Here is a 16,223-nt window from a genome sequence, read left to right as displayed (position 1 = left end):
ACAACACCCCTTTCTAAAAGCTAATCAAGGTGGAGTAATTAAATATCAATCAACAATCATGGTGGGAAGTCTATTGGTGGAGGATCTTTGAACTACTGGAAAGATAATCTCAACTCCATACCCCTAGAACCATGAAAAGAAGATAAATTCTTGCTTTAGGAACTTAAGTGGACACCTATAGCTCTGGAGACATTACTTGTCAGTGAGAGTGGACATTGGTATATGGACCTCAAAGTTTATAGCTAGCCTTGTTCTTGGAGTTTACTTGCCAGTTGAGAATGAATGTGGAGAAAAGAACCTTCTTTCCCTCCAAATTTAGAAGGGGTGTTTTCAATAAAAATGATTTTCTTATGACAATACTCAACTGTTTCTCCAAAGCAGCTTCAGTCTCCTCATTAAGTCTAGTGGGCGTGTTTGTTTTGTTGTTTTGTTTTGTGACTTTAAAACCAGGAAGCCTGGCACAGTAGGGGGGGGGGGACCACCATTAGATTTGGATTACATTGTTTTTAGACTGTACTGGTCACAGTCTTTTTATAGCTTTCAAAACTTGTTTTTACACTGTTGTCATTATTATATAATAGAAACCCAAATTCTAATCCTGGGTCTTTTCCTTAATCCCTGTAGAACCCTGGATAAATAATTTTACACTTATGCCTTCAGTTTGCCCCATGTGTAAAATGAGATTGGAGTAGATGATCTCTTAGGTTCCATTCCAGCTCCAAGTATTGTGATATTAAGAGGAGAAGCTAAGAATGATATCTGGGATCTTTAGACCAAGTGAAGTAAAAAGAAAAGTTCAAGAACTATACATGTAACAATTCATTTGGGGACAGAAATTAGATCTGTGATTTCAACGGTATAGGAAACTTCTACCACTATAGGTTGGCATTTTTTCTGCAAATTATAGTCTTAAGAGATTTGTGCAGAAAACTTAGAGTGTGAACTGAGTTGTCTAGGGTCACTCAACTAATGCATCACAAGCAGGTCTTGAACCCAGGTCTTCCTGGCTTTGCGACCAGCTTTCTGTCCACTATGCTCTACTTCTTCTGGTTGATTTAGACAGCTTAAATCCTAAAAGCTAATTATAAACATTGATGGTGAGAAGGTTCAGAGTTTGCATTCAGATTTGTCCTTTGTAATACCTTAAACATAGTTTCACTGAATTCCATATTTAATGTTTCCATCTTTGTTGAAAAAGTTATATTTAACCAATCAAGTTTTTAGTATAAAAAAGACAATAAAAACTTGGCCAAGATAGGGAAAGAAAAAAAAATCTTAGGAATGCACAGCTTTTTAGTGAAAGTAGCTATGTATTTACCTGCTAACCACATTATTATTGCTATTTAGCAACCATAAATTTGCATTAGTATTTTATTCCTTATATTCTGTACTTTTCATACCTGCTAATTTGTCAGGAGCCTGCCTTCATGTCAGAACTAGCTCCTTCTCTGAGTGCTTGGAGTACTATTCCTTGAAATAAATAGCACTTCATTACATGCTGTTTTGTATGCAATGAGTATTTCATGTCAATCTACTCTGTTGATTTCTTGTATCTATTTGTTTACGTGTTGTGGACTCTGAGGGCAAGAACTATGTTTTTTTCTTTTCTTTGTAGCTCCAGTACTAGGAATGGTGCTTGACACATTGGCACATAATAAATGCTTATTGACTGCCTTTTTTGACTCCCTAACTATTTTGTTTGTTTTTTTGTTTGTTTGAATAATTTTTTCATTGCATTTACAAATTATTCCTACTCTCGTAACAAAATAAAAGTTAAGTAAAGCTAATAATACAGTGACCTTATCTCAAAGTGTCTGTAATATTTCACATTTGTAGCACGCCTTCCTCTCACTTTTTTTTAAAGAAAGGAAATTTCTAACCCTTTCATATCACACCATTGGAAAAGAAAAAATAAATTACTATAACACATATGAATAGTCAGGCAAAACAGAGTCCCTAAATGGCTATGAATATCCACAACTATACATATATTTCATCTATATAATATACATATTTGTATATATCATTCTAAACCCCAAATCCATCACTTTTCTATAATGGATTGCATACTTTACCTGTGTTAATCCTCTGGAATTATTAATACCCACTTAATTGAGTATGATTATTTATAGCTTTCAAAATAATTTGTTTTTATAGTGTTGTCATTATTATATAAATTGTTCTGGTTGTATTCATGTCATTGAAAGTATAAGCATAGATAGAAAAGAAACAAAATAATCACTTTATGCACATGATATGATGATACTTAAAGAGCCACAGTCAATTTCAAAATTAGTTAAAACAATTAACATCAACAAATGTATAAGATATAAAATAAATCAAAACAAATTATCAGAATTTCTATTTAATACCAATGAAATCCAGTAAGATGAGATAGTAAGAAAAAATTCATTTAAATATATTATACAACATATAAAATAATTGAGGTTCTACCTTCCAAGATACACACAAGCAATAAAAAGTATAACCATAAATAGCATTATAGTGAAATAAAAACTAATGCAAATCATTTTTATAATATGAATTGCTTATGAGTAAGATGTCAATAATATGCCAATACTACTTTAATTGACTTATTCAAAACAGTACAAATTGCAAAATAATTATTTATAGAACTATAAAATGAATAATGGAATTCATATGAATGGAAGAAAAGGTCAAGAATCTCAAGAGAAATAATGAAAGAAATGGGAATAAAGGGGACCTAGCAGTGTCAGATAGATCTCAAAAAAGGTCACATTATAAATTAGAGAAATATGGGGGGAGGGGAAGTTGCCTATTAGAACTATGGATAGGAGAAAAGTTCATGACCCTATCAGAAATAGGATCACAAAAGATAAAATGGATATTTTCAATTGCACTAAATTTAAGAAGTCTTTGCACAAACAAATATAATAAAGCCAAAATTAAATGGGAAGCAATTAACTGTGGTAAAAAATGTTGAAGCAATTTCTCTGAAAAGGGTCTTATTTCTAAGCTTTATAAGGAAGAGATTCAAATTTATAAGAAAAAGACCTATTTACCATTTGGTAAAAGTTCTAAAGCTATGAAAAGGTAGTTTTCAACTGAAGAAACTGAGACTACCTGTAGCCACATTTTAAAATGCTACAAATTATGAATAATTAGAGAAATGGAAAATTAAAACAGTTCTGAGATTCTACCTCAAACTCACCAAAGTGACACAGATGCAAAAAGAAAATGGTAAATGTTGGAGAAGTCCTTGGAAAATAAGCATGTTGATGTGTTGTTGTTGGACTTTAAGAGTGAGTATAATCATTATATAAAATATTTTACCCAAAAAGTTACTAAACAATGGATACTTTTTGACCCATTTACACTACTTATATAGTTAGTGATAAAACAAGAAGTAAAAAAGATTTAATAAAAAAAGGAAACTTGGTGCAAAAACTTTCTGACTGTTTAAATCCTTGTACTTATTACTGGTGGAGTCATATAATTTCCTTAAATGTATTTTTGAATGGAATTAAAGCAATAGCTCCTCGAGTCTATTTTGGAAATGTCTGCAGTGATGTAGAAAATGGTCTTTCTATAGAGACTAATCCCAACTTGGAAATTATCCTTTTCATTATATTCCCTAATACAAAAATACTACATAGTGACAAATGTTTGACACTCTTTTCTATGTTCTCTACATCTTGTTTTGGAAGGAAAGTCCAAGTTCATTAAGGGTCAGAAAATAATTTGATCATACATATACATGTGCTCTCTCTCTCTCTCTCTCTCTCTCTCTCTCTCTCTCTCTCTCTCTCTCTCTCTCTCAACAGCCCAGAATTAATTCCTTTGAAATATATAATGAAGAAATTCAATTTGAAAAAATCCTGGAGAAACCAATATTTCCTATATCTTTCCAGGGGAATTCTTTGAACAAAATCATTCAAATGAATAATACCTCTTTATGGGAATTATGTTTTGTGGGGATCAGGCCAACTAGTTTCTTTGAGGCAAACTTCATAGGCATGAAAACAGAAATTAAGTACCATTAATTAAAAGAAGCAAAAGGCAGTCTGGAAATAAAAAGACTGTGTGGGTGATAACATTTTAAAACAGATGGAAAGTTAAATATTTAAAATTATGGTTTCCCATTAAAAATAAATAAAAATTCAAGAATAAGATAATTTCATTTGGAAAAGTTACTATATAAACATAATTTCCAAGGCTAGTCATGTAATTTAGTTGAATTGCACCAAAAAGAAAATCTGAAATGGATACTTATGAAAAGCATCTTTTTACAATATTGGGGCAGAACCTTCAAGTTTTAAATGATAAACTCCTTTAAGACAGGAGCACTGACTGATCTTTGTTTTATATCTCCCATAATGCCATGTATTATAGTCTGGTCACCATGAGTACTAAGTAAATGTTGCAAGACTCACAAATTGGCATAAACCTAGAGAAATTTGAAAATGATCCATTATTCTTTCTTTAAAAGGCAAGTTTTTTTAAAAAAGAAAATAGGTATGAATGGCATAAAGGCTTTTTCAACAAAAGTAGAATTATAATTTAGTTATGTTTTTAGCTATATTTGAATTTAATTTCAGCACTTCCGTGGAAACACCTACATCATACATATTTAGGCAACTTTTGAAAATTTTATTTTAATTTTAAAACTGCTTCTATAAGTCTATTGTTACAGTTAAATAAATGTGATTTTATTCATAGCACTTCTATAACAAGCACTGCTGGTGGAATCAGTAATTAGTGTTTCAGGAGTTGGGGGGGTGGTACAGTGGGAGAAAGATTAGCCTAGGAAACATTCTTTTGTACTTCATCCACTGACTTCACTGACTACCATCTTTTGACGTATAGATAGGTTTCTATTTGGAGTGGTATAAAGGAATTTTGCCATTCCTTAAAAATAATCTAGCTTATTCTCCACCTCTTTAATTTTGAGTTCAACTCATTGTCCATTTGCACTCTAGTCTAAGACATATGACTTACAAACAAATATATCACATATGTGTGTGCATTTTGTCTGTGTATCTGTATATACACACACACAACATACACAAACACATTCATTTTGTTGTTCACTCATTCAGTTGTATTCATTCAGTCCTTGTGAGGATGCATGAGATTTTCTTAGCAAAGATATTAGAGTGGTTTGTCATTTTCTTCTCTAGTGGATTAAGGCAAAGAGAGGTTAAATGACTTGCCCAAGATCACATAGTGTCTGAGGCCAGATGTAAGCTTAGGTCTTCCTGATTCCAGACTCAGAATTCTATCCCCTGAGCCACCTAGCTACCTCCAAGGGAAACAAGGGTCAAGTGCTTTCCTCAGGGTCACCCAGCTAATAAGTGTGTGAGGCCAGTTTTGAATCACATCTTCCTGACTCTAAGGCCAAGAGCTCTATCCACTGATCCATCTAGGTGCCTCACACACACATGTATATAATATGCTGATGTCCAAACTGTATAGGTTTTCATCAGAGTACTTATAATCTGAATAACAGAAATTCATCATTTATTTGATCTTCCTGTGTAGAGTTAGGCCAGTCAAATACCAATTTTTTAAAACACTAACATTCCACCAATATTATATGACTTTGAGTTATAGAACGCTACAATGTCTGAAGGATAAAAAATGAGAATCACTCAGGGACTAATAGAGAGATACCTGTTGAGAATGAGCAGGCTGCAATGTATAACAAATAATTATGATGAATAACTGAAATAAAGGATATTAGCAAAGAAATTTAAGAATGAAAAAGAAGGTGGGTTGACCGTGTGTTGAGAGGGGTGCTAATCAAATCAAAGCCTATTTACTGCAATGGGATACTTGGCACAGCATGAGAACTTGAGGAGGTGCCCAAGTCCTTTAGGCAGATCCTCTGTGTGAACCCTTGGACCTCCAGGAATTGATGCAGAGCAAACAGAGCAGAACCAGGAGAACATTTTACACAGAGACTGACACACTATGGCACAATTGAACATAATGGACTTCTCTACTAGCATCAATGCAATGATCCAGGACAATTCTGAGGGATTTAGGAATAAGAATCCACACCCAGAGAAAGAACTGTGGTAGTAGAAACACAGAAGAAAAACATCTGCTTAATCACATGGATTGATGGGGATATGATTGGGTATGAAGACTCTAAACAATCACCCTAGTGCAAATATCAATAGTATGGAAATAGTTCTTGATCAATGGCACATGTAAAACCCAGTGGAATTGTGCATTGGCTATGGAAGGGAAGTGGGGGGGCGGGAAGGGAAAGAACAAGAATCTTGTAACCATGGAAAAATATTCTAAAATAATTAATTAAATAAAAAATTTCCCCCAAAAAGCCAAACCTCCATCAGATGGGCAAGCATGGTTGGACTGCAATTAAAATTGTTGGACAGACTATTCACTTTGATGAAATCACAAGAGTATTTGAGTATTTGGGTACTAATCAGACAGGAGAAATATAATTTAATTTTCTGACCATTCATCTGCTAGAGCAGTTGTGTCAAACACAATGTCTGCAGTCCTACAATACTCCCCATGGTCCCCATGGGGACCTCAAGCAAAATTAAAATGTAATTGGAAAGTATTTAACAAAATAAATTTTAAAAAACCCAATAAAACAGACATAATACATTTTAAAATGGTCTGGTGGCCCTCATGTCTATTTGATTTTGATGCCACTAGGATAATGCATTTGAAAAATCAATACCTAGACTGGGTGCCTCTCCAAATCTTGCAAGGACATGTTTATGTGTCATTTCTTCTCTGAAACCTTCCCTGAGCACTCTCAGGTGAAGATATGGATTATATAGCACCTAACTATAATGCTTGATATGAATTGTTCCTCCCTTCTTTGACTACTAATATCCTTCCTTTTTTTTAAGAGAAGACTTGGATAGGTATGGCATGATATCTATCTCTAAATGTTTGAAAGGGCATCATTTAGAATGCTTATTGCTCTGGCAGTACCAGAGGCAAAAGTGGGTTCGATGTGAGGAAAAACTTCCTCACGTCAAACTTCCCAAGATAACTATCTAAAGGTAACATGGCTTTCCATTTAGCTGGGAGGTCTTTAAGTAGATTCTGAATGACTACTTGTCAGATATGTGAAAGGAATTCACAATCAAGTATCTATCTAGTTTGAATTAGATGGCTCCCGAGGAACCTTCCAACTGTGAGAGTCTATGAAGGTAATCTACTGTTTTAGAAAATGTTCATGACAGAATTAAAAGGCTAACAGACAGGAAAGATAATAGATATGTTTGACTTTTAAAAATACTAGTTCCCATACCATTTTTCCATGTGTAAATGTTTATATGAATGTTTTAAAACCAGTTTTTTAAACCTCAAGATTTTCTTTCCTTTCTTTTTTTAACATATGGGAGGGGGGGGAGAGGGACTCATAGCAGTCAAACAGAATTAAAAATCAATATTAAATGATGCAACATGGTTTGCTTAGAATATAACTTCTTTGTAATAGCACTTTTAGCACCAATTATCTTATTATTACTGCTCTTGGTAAGAGTTTGAGAAAATGGATTTATTTCCTGTGTGACTACATTTCCCATGAAGCCTATTGTAATTTTCAAGATTGAAATCCTTTGATATATATACCTTTTGCAATAGGATTACATCAAGAGGTATGCTCTCATTGAGGAATGAAAAGACTACTGTAAAGGAAAACTATGTAGGGAAAATAGTTATGAAGGCACCAAGTACCAAATGAAGAGAGCAGCCACCTGGAAACATCTTTTTGCAAAGGTGCAAGAAAAAGAAATAAAAGGAGGGAATTGAGAGACAAATAACTCTAGTCTTGATGTTCTCTGATGGATAATGAATGAGATGAAAGATGTTGCATGGTTTCATTTTTCCCTACTCTTAATAGCTCCAGAAGGAAAGGCTCCCCCACCAACCTAGAGTATTTTCTGATGGAATTTCCCAGTATTTGAATAAGTGACCTGAATACCCTCAATGTATATGTGGATATTTCTCATCTAAAATTCAACGAAGTTCAAATAGAAATGGTCTGGGGACCTATCTCTACCTTACAATTGTTCTTCTTTTAGGCTTAATATTCTCTGATCTATCATACAAGTGGATAAATTGATTACCTTTTGTAGTTGAATAAAATTGTTGGGTTATTTGATCATCTTGTATAGTCTTATTGAAAAATATCTTTGGAACAACCCCAGGAGCAAAAAAAGATAATGCCAATGTATACTTCCTGTTCCCAAATGGTTCTGATAACTTTGATTAAATCTCTATATATCAAGAGCTTTTAAGTCAACATGGCTTGGAAGTTATATGTATTTGTTAGGAGGTCATTTGTTTAAAAAGTTGTTCTGGAATAAATTAAATATTTCCGAGTTTTTGTTGACAGTGATTTTGTCTGTGATGATTATTTCATTCCAGTATAGTTTGTTTGTTGGATTCTTAGAAATATTTTGAGCTAAGTACTTTTATGGTGCAGGGGGATGTTTATCTCTCACTTTGTGAAGGATAATAATCTTCGGGTTTATAATTCTTTTATATATAAATATAAAATGCTTTTCTAAATATTTAGTAGGTGCTAAATTTCTCTAACTAACATGCATAATATATTATACATTTTCTTCTTTTTTTGCAAAGTCTATATCAATCAATAACCCTGACCCATGTTAATTCTATCATTTTATAATTTTTGGTGGTAACAACCTCTTCTTATATTGTTATAACAAGCTCTTTTTTCTCATAAACAAATGTCTATGACTCAGTTTTATCATTATTATTGGTATACTGGTATCATTATCATTTGTATGGATGAAGCCATGGAGGATATTTAGCCATTTCAAAGTCTCCATCTGCAGGCAGGTAAGACAGTAACAGTTAAATTCATTCCAGGGGCGTGTACCTATTGTCAGTCTTTCCTATAGTCCAATGAAATTACATCTCTTCATTATAGACGTATTTCTGAAATTTAAAAAATTTTACCAAGTGACCTGAAAATTGTTAACATTATTTGTCATATTCCTGAATGAAACTGGAGAAAATCACAAAACTGTACTGACTATCCACTACAAATTTATGTAACACAGTCTTAAGTATGCTCTCATGGCAAGGCAATCCTTTTACATTTCTTTTATTGCTTCCCTATCTTACTTGCTAGGATACTTTTTACAGATGTTTCCATTTCTCCTCAATCCTTTCATGTTTCCCACTACCCTCACACTCTAGTTGAGAACCTTTGCCTCATGTTTCACTTAAAAAATTAAGGTCATTTGCAGAGAGCTCCCTCTTTTCTCCTCTTCATCTTATGTCACTCGAATATCTTTTGTCACTATCTCTTTCATCCCTATCTCACATGATGAAGTAATACTTCTCTTTGTCAAGACAATCCTCTCTACATTCTAAAAAGATCCAGTTTATCCTATTTTCCTCAAAAGATAGATAGCCCCCTCAATCATCTCCACTCTCCTTTCAATCCTCAGTCTCTTCCAGACTTGTGGCTGTTTCTCTGCTGTCTACAAATATATCCACATCTTTCCCATCCTCAAAAAACCTTTGCTTGACTCATTTATGCCCCCCATTAGCTACCAGTCAGTCAATAAACATTTATTTAGCACCTTCTATGAGCCAGTTAGCACTAGAGTACAAAAAGAAATAAAAGATAGTCCTAGTCCTCTAGGAGCTAACAATGGATTGGAGCAGTCAATAATTAATGTACAAATAAACAAACTATATACAGGATAAATAGGAAATAACTAATAGAAGAAAAGCTTTAGAATTAAGTGTTTTGGAAAAGGTTTCCAGTAGAAGATGGAATTTTAATTGGGACTTAAAAGATGCCAAGAAAATCAAAAGGCAGAGATGGGGAAGGAAAGTATTCCAGACATGAAGACAAGCCAAAGAAATCCTGGCCCGGAGAGATGCAGTGTCTCAGTGGAGATGTAGCAAGAAGACATGTCACTGGATCAAAGGGAACATGGCAGAAAGCAAAATATAAGAAAACTGGAAAGGTACGAAGTAACTAGGTTATGAAATGCTTTGAATGCCAGAGGATTTCATATCTGATCTTGGAAGTGATAGGGAGCCACTTGAGTTTATCAAGTATAAAGATGATGTAGTTAGATTTGAACTTGAGGAAAATCATTTAGGTCTCATATCTCATAATTCTGTTCTCTTTTATGTCTAAATTGCTTGAGAAGGCCATCTATAAGCAGGGCTTACCTTGCTTACCTCCTTTTCTCTCACTTATACTAATTCTGTCTAGTCTGACCTCATTATTAAAAAAAATTTGTATCTTCAATTTTGCCAATAATCTTTGCTTCCAAATCTAATCACCTGTTGTTGATCCTTATTCTTTACTTCTCTTCTTTGGTAGTATTGATCATGATCTTCTTGATATACTCTTCTTTTTTATTTATTTATTTTTTGTGATACAGCTTTCTTCTGGCTCTCCTCCTACCCATCTGACTGTTTCTTCTCAGTTCCCTTTATTCATCTATGCTGCACTTCTTAGCTGTGTGGGCCCCCTAAAGCTCTGTCTCAGACCCTCTTTTATTCCCCTTCTATTTTATTTTGTTAAGTGATCTCATCAGCTTCCCTGAATTATTAAATCGCTTTCATGCTGATGATTCTCAAATCTACTTATTTAGCCCTAACCTCTCTCTTGAACTATGGTCTCATATCTCCAACTGCCTATTAGACAACTTAAACTAAATGCCCCATAGACATCTGAAACTCAATATATTTAAAACTGAACTCATTATTTCCCGCTTAAGCCATTTTCTTTTCCTAGTATTCCTTTTACTCTCAAAGGCATTATCATCTTTCTAGTGACTGAGTCTTGAAATGTATATATCCTCTCTGATTTTTCCTTTTTTACTCTTATATCTAACATTGTCAAGTTCTGACACCTCTACTTTAACATCTTTCAATTTTATATCCTGCTCTTCTATGCCACTGCCAGCACTCTGGTGCAAATCTTTACGATCTCATATTTGGATTATTTCAATAGACTAATGATTGGTTTCCTTGCCTCAAATCTTTCCCTGTTCCATCTTTCACTCACTATCAAAGTGATCTTCTAAGGGAGAATACCTTATCATGCTAACTTCCCTATTCAGTGGATTCCAGTGGCTCCTTTTTGTTTCTAGAATAAAAAATAAAATCTTCTGCTTGACTTTTTTTTAACCCTTATCTTCTGTCTTGAAATTAATACTAACTATTGGTTCCAAGGCAGAAGAGTGGTAAGGGTTAGGCAATTGGGGTTAAGTGACTTACCCAGGGTAACACAGCTAGGAGGTGTCTGAGACCAAATTGTAAGTAGGACCTCCCATCTCTAGACATAACTGTTGATTCACTGATCCATCTAGCTACCCTTCTGTTTGACTTTTAAAGCCCTTCATAACCAGATTGATTCTTAGCTTTCTCCCTTCTACATACTCTCAGATCTTGCTTGCAGTTCCTCAAATATGACTCTCCATTTCCTGTGTCTGTGTTCTCACTGGCTATACTTCATGCCTAGAATTCTCTCCTTGCTCGTCTTTGTTTCCAATATGGATGCTCTGACTTTCTTCGGACTTCAGCTAAAGTCTTATCTTTTGCAAAAAGTCTAATAGTTTGATATCCTCCAAATACATAAAATGATTTATAAGATACTTTGTTCAGTTCTCTGTTCAGTTAAGAAGTCCTCTTTATGTTTGTTAAGCCTATGCAGAAGCATTCATGTTCATGCCAAATGAATCTGGCTTTGTATAAAGGAGGCTATTTATCGCCACTGCAGCTTTTCTTCTTAGACTCTTGTCATTCTCAGGGTTCAAGGTCCTTCCAGTGTCTCAAATCCACTTTTGCCTATCAAGTTCAAGTCTACCAAAATTTTTTTCTAAGGTTTGAGAGCAGTGCAAGATTAATGTCTAGAGAAAATTTCCAGTTTGGGACCTGTGGAATATGTCTGCTGTGAGGGATGTTGCCTCAGCTTACTCACATATGAGAGTTTCAGTTTTCATACTCCCAGGGTGGACTAGTATGAAATCCCCCCAAATAACTTCCTATTTGCCAATTTCCCAAATGTGTCTCCTTGATCCAAATTCTCAAAAAGGATTAGAAGAACTTTCTAAATTGTTGGCCCAGTCTTAAATTTATCAGTCTTATTTGTGCCTTATTCTATATCTTTCGCTTTTCTGACCTATATCTTAAAATGTCCTAATCTTACAGTCTGGGGATATCTCCATATTAGGAAACCTTTCTACTTTTTAACTGCAAAAGCAAAATAATACCATTCAATTGCCTTAGTTCTCATATTTTCTAGTGATTGTTTTGCATGTACCCACATTAATAGCAAATATTACTGCAAACAATAAATCTGCAGTAGTATTACAGCAACAGAATTCTTTGAGATTAATATATTGTGCTTAACAATAAAATAGTATGGCAGAAGGCAAGGATTCAAATCATAAAAACAGTATTCAGGGCTTTTTCATGTATCAACACATAGCAATTAATTATATAAACAGTGGCATTCAGATTTTTAAGATATGGTATATTAATAAATCCAGAAATTGCATAATATTTTCATGCTAACATCGGTTAGGGGTGAAGCCAAGCTAATTTGGATGAGTTTATTCTACCTATAAATATTAAAAAACAAATATGGAATACCAGGCCACCACCAGAAGAAAACAAATTGTCTGGATATTTTTGGAAAACCTACTCCCTCTAAGGAGAATAAAACACAAACAATATCTTAGTATATATTTTGTATATAATAAGTATATATTTCATAGATATTTGATCCTCTTGGTCTATGATGGTCCACTTTCCCCTAAAGATGTAGAATATTTTATCCTTGTTCTTGCATTCTCAGCATGTGAGGCAGTAACTTGTACACTATAGTGACTTAATAAATACCTGTTAAATGAATGAATGAATTTATTAAGAAGGACTGAGAAATTATAGAAAAACTAGTCAGGTATACTATATTCCTTTTGTGAAAAGCTTTGACAGAAAATAGGATCTAGAATTTTATAAATGTTATATGGGTTTCCTTTTTTGTGAACAAATACTTTAAAGTAATAGATCCAGTTATGCCCTGGTAAATTGTAATGAATGCCATCCCAAATGTATGTGTGAAAATCTTTTATGTTTTATCTCTATTATTAACATTTTCTCCATTATTTTCTTAAACCTAGACAATCAGCGAGATAATAACTCAACCCATAGTGTGTAGCATTTGTAGATTGCTGAAATACAAATGCTAACATTAAAAACTTAGTAATCAGCCTTTGTGAATAGATAAATAGCACACCCCTGTATATGTGAATAAAAGAGAAAATCATCACAAAAGTATTGATTGAATAGCTACTTCCATTAGGGTTGATGCTATGTAGAACATTTTTTAGCCAGCTTTGTATAGTATTTTATTCAGCAGGTAGAAAACCATTGTCTTTTCTAGGTGGGGGATTGGAAAAGGAATCATTAACTCCCAAATTTGTTTGAGGTTGACTATTTTAAAATCCTGTTTCAATATTACTTATAGCAGTTACATCCCTGTAATACCATATATACCAATAAGATTTCAATTTATTATTGCCAGTGTCCCTTTTGCCTAATTAAAAAAAACCTTCAACCTTCAACCCTCAAGGTTTAACTTCTTTCCCAAGAACCCTGAATACTCAGTGATAAAAACACTTCTTAATTATAATAACAAACCTTTTACTTTGAAAAATGAGAAACTGGGGAGAAAGTTCTTATACTTTAAATCTTTGTCATTTTTTTCCCTCCTATCAAATGATAACCTTAAATAAAAAAATGAAATTTTATGTCTAAAAATGTCATTTCCTCATTTTCAATAGATAGCATCCCACAGATAGTTTTTAAGCACTGTATATAGATAGAAATTAAATTATATTAACTATGAAAAAATGACCTCAAGTTGTGCTTACATAATATTTTCCTCTCAAATCTTAACCCATAAGAGAAAGTCCAAGCTTTTTCTTGGGGTGGGGGAAGTGAGTGAAATCAGTGACCCATTTGATGAAAAACTATAAAGTTCTAATATCTTTTTATATAGGTTAAAAAAGATTATCTAAGGCTTTGCTTAAAGGGATATACACATTTTTACTATATGTTCTTCATCTTTTCATTGAAATGGATTGAGTGATTTGATACAATCCAAATTTGTGAGTTATTTTTATATTGTTATTGATGTCTTGTTCTTGAGGAGACTACGTTAATATATAGGTAACAAGTATCTTTTGCCTTCTTATCTCTGAACCGGGCTGCTATAGCTCTACTTTAGGTTTCTAAGGAACCCTCTTAGAGTTTAGGGTTTCTTTCTCTAATATCATAAATGTAAGTTCCCATTCTGGAAGTTTGTTTTTGCCATTTGACATCAATTATCTTTTCAATGGTATATTATTTGATAATGTAGGAAAAATAGAAGTTTAAACATTTTCCCCAATGCCTCAAAGAACATGTTCCCTTTACAACCTTTAGCTCCTGGGAGAGTGAGCAAGTGAAAACAAGGCTTGGCAGGGAGATCTGATAGAAGCCTTCAAAGATATAAAGAACTATCATGTGAAAGAGGTGAACGTGTTAGTGCCAGATAACATCATTAGGAATAAGTTGCAAAGGAGGCAACTTTAGGCTTACTATGTTATTAAATATTAAAAAGTTTGGGCTGAACCAAAGTGGAATGGATGACCCTAAAATGTTCTCCAAACTTTTAGGTAGACTAACTGGCCATTAGTTGATGATGTACTTTTGGCATCCTTGCTTCTTTACTGGTCATTCATTGATAAAATAATATCTTTTATGATTTTCCTCCTTGAAAATTATACATTGATATTATATTGCAGTTCTCTGTTACCCACCATGCATCAGTTTATTGCCCATTGAATGATTTGCAAATCATAACTATACAGCCACTATTATAAATATGTTGATATTAAAAAGATGTATCTTGTCTAGGTGATATGGATGAATACTTACAAAAATATAAATTGCCTGGACTAAAAGAGGAAGAAATAAATTACCTTAACAACCCCATTTCAGAAAAAGAAATTGAACAAGCCATCAAAGAACTCCCCAAGAAAAAATCCCCAGGTCCAGATGGATTCACAAATGAATTCTATCAAACATTCAAAGAACAACTAATCCCAATATTAAACAAACTATTTGACAGAATAGGCCAAGAAGGAGTTCTACCAAATTCATTCTATGACACAAACATGGTACTGATCCCAAAGCCAGGCAGGTCAAAAACAGAGAAAGAAAACTATAGACCAATCTCCCTAATGAATATAGATGCAAAAATTCTAAATAGGATACTAGCAAAAAGACTCCAGCAAGTCATCACAAGGGTCATTCTCTATGACCAGGCAGGATTCATACCAGGAATGCAAGGATGGTTCAATATTAGGAAAACCATGAACATAATTGACCATCTTAACAAGCAAACTGACAAAAATCACATGATTATCTCAATAGATGCAGAAAAAGCCTTTGATAAAATACAACATCCATTCCTATTGAAAACACTAGAAAGTATAGGAATAGAAGGGCCTTTCCTAAAAATAATAAACAGTATATATCTAAAACCATCAGCAAACATCATCTGCAATGGGGATAAACTAGATGCATTCCCAATAAGATCAGGAGTGAAACAAGGATGCCCATTATCACCTCTACTATTTGACATTGTACTAGAAACACTAGCAGTAGCAATTAGAGAAGAAAAAGAAATTGAACGCATCAAAATAGGCAAGGAGGAGACCAAGTTATCACTCTGCGGATGACATGATGATCTACTTAAAGAATCCTAGAGATTCAACCAAAAAGCTAATTGAAATAATCAACAACTTTAGCAAAGTTGCAGGATACAAAATAAACCCACATAAGTCATCAGCTATTCTATATATCTCCAACACAGCTCAGCAGCAAAAACTAGAAAGAGAAATCCCATTCAAAATGACCTTAGACAAAATAAAATACCTAGGAATCTACCTCCCGAGACAAACACAGGAACTATATGAACATAACTACAAAACACTCGCCACACAACTAAAACTAGACTTGAGCAATTGGAAAAACATTAACTGCTCATGGGTAGGACGAGCCAATATAGTAAAAATGACCATCCTACCCAAACTTTCTATCTATTTAGTGCCATACCCATGGAACTCCCCCAAAATTTCTTTACTGATTTGGAAAAAACCATAACACAGTTCATTTGGAAGAACAAAAGATCAAGG

The sequence above is a fragment of the Monodelphis domestica genome, chromosome 2, assembly GCF_027887165.1.
Source record: "Monodelphis domestica isolate mMonDom1 chromosome 2, mMonDom1.pri, whole genome shotgun sequence".
Taxonomy (NCBI): Eukaryota; Metazoa; Chordata; class Mammalia; order Didelphimorphia; family Didelphidae; genus Monodelphis; species Monodelphis domestica.
This window is presented reverse-complemented; position numbering follows the sequence as displayed.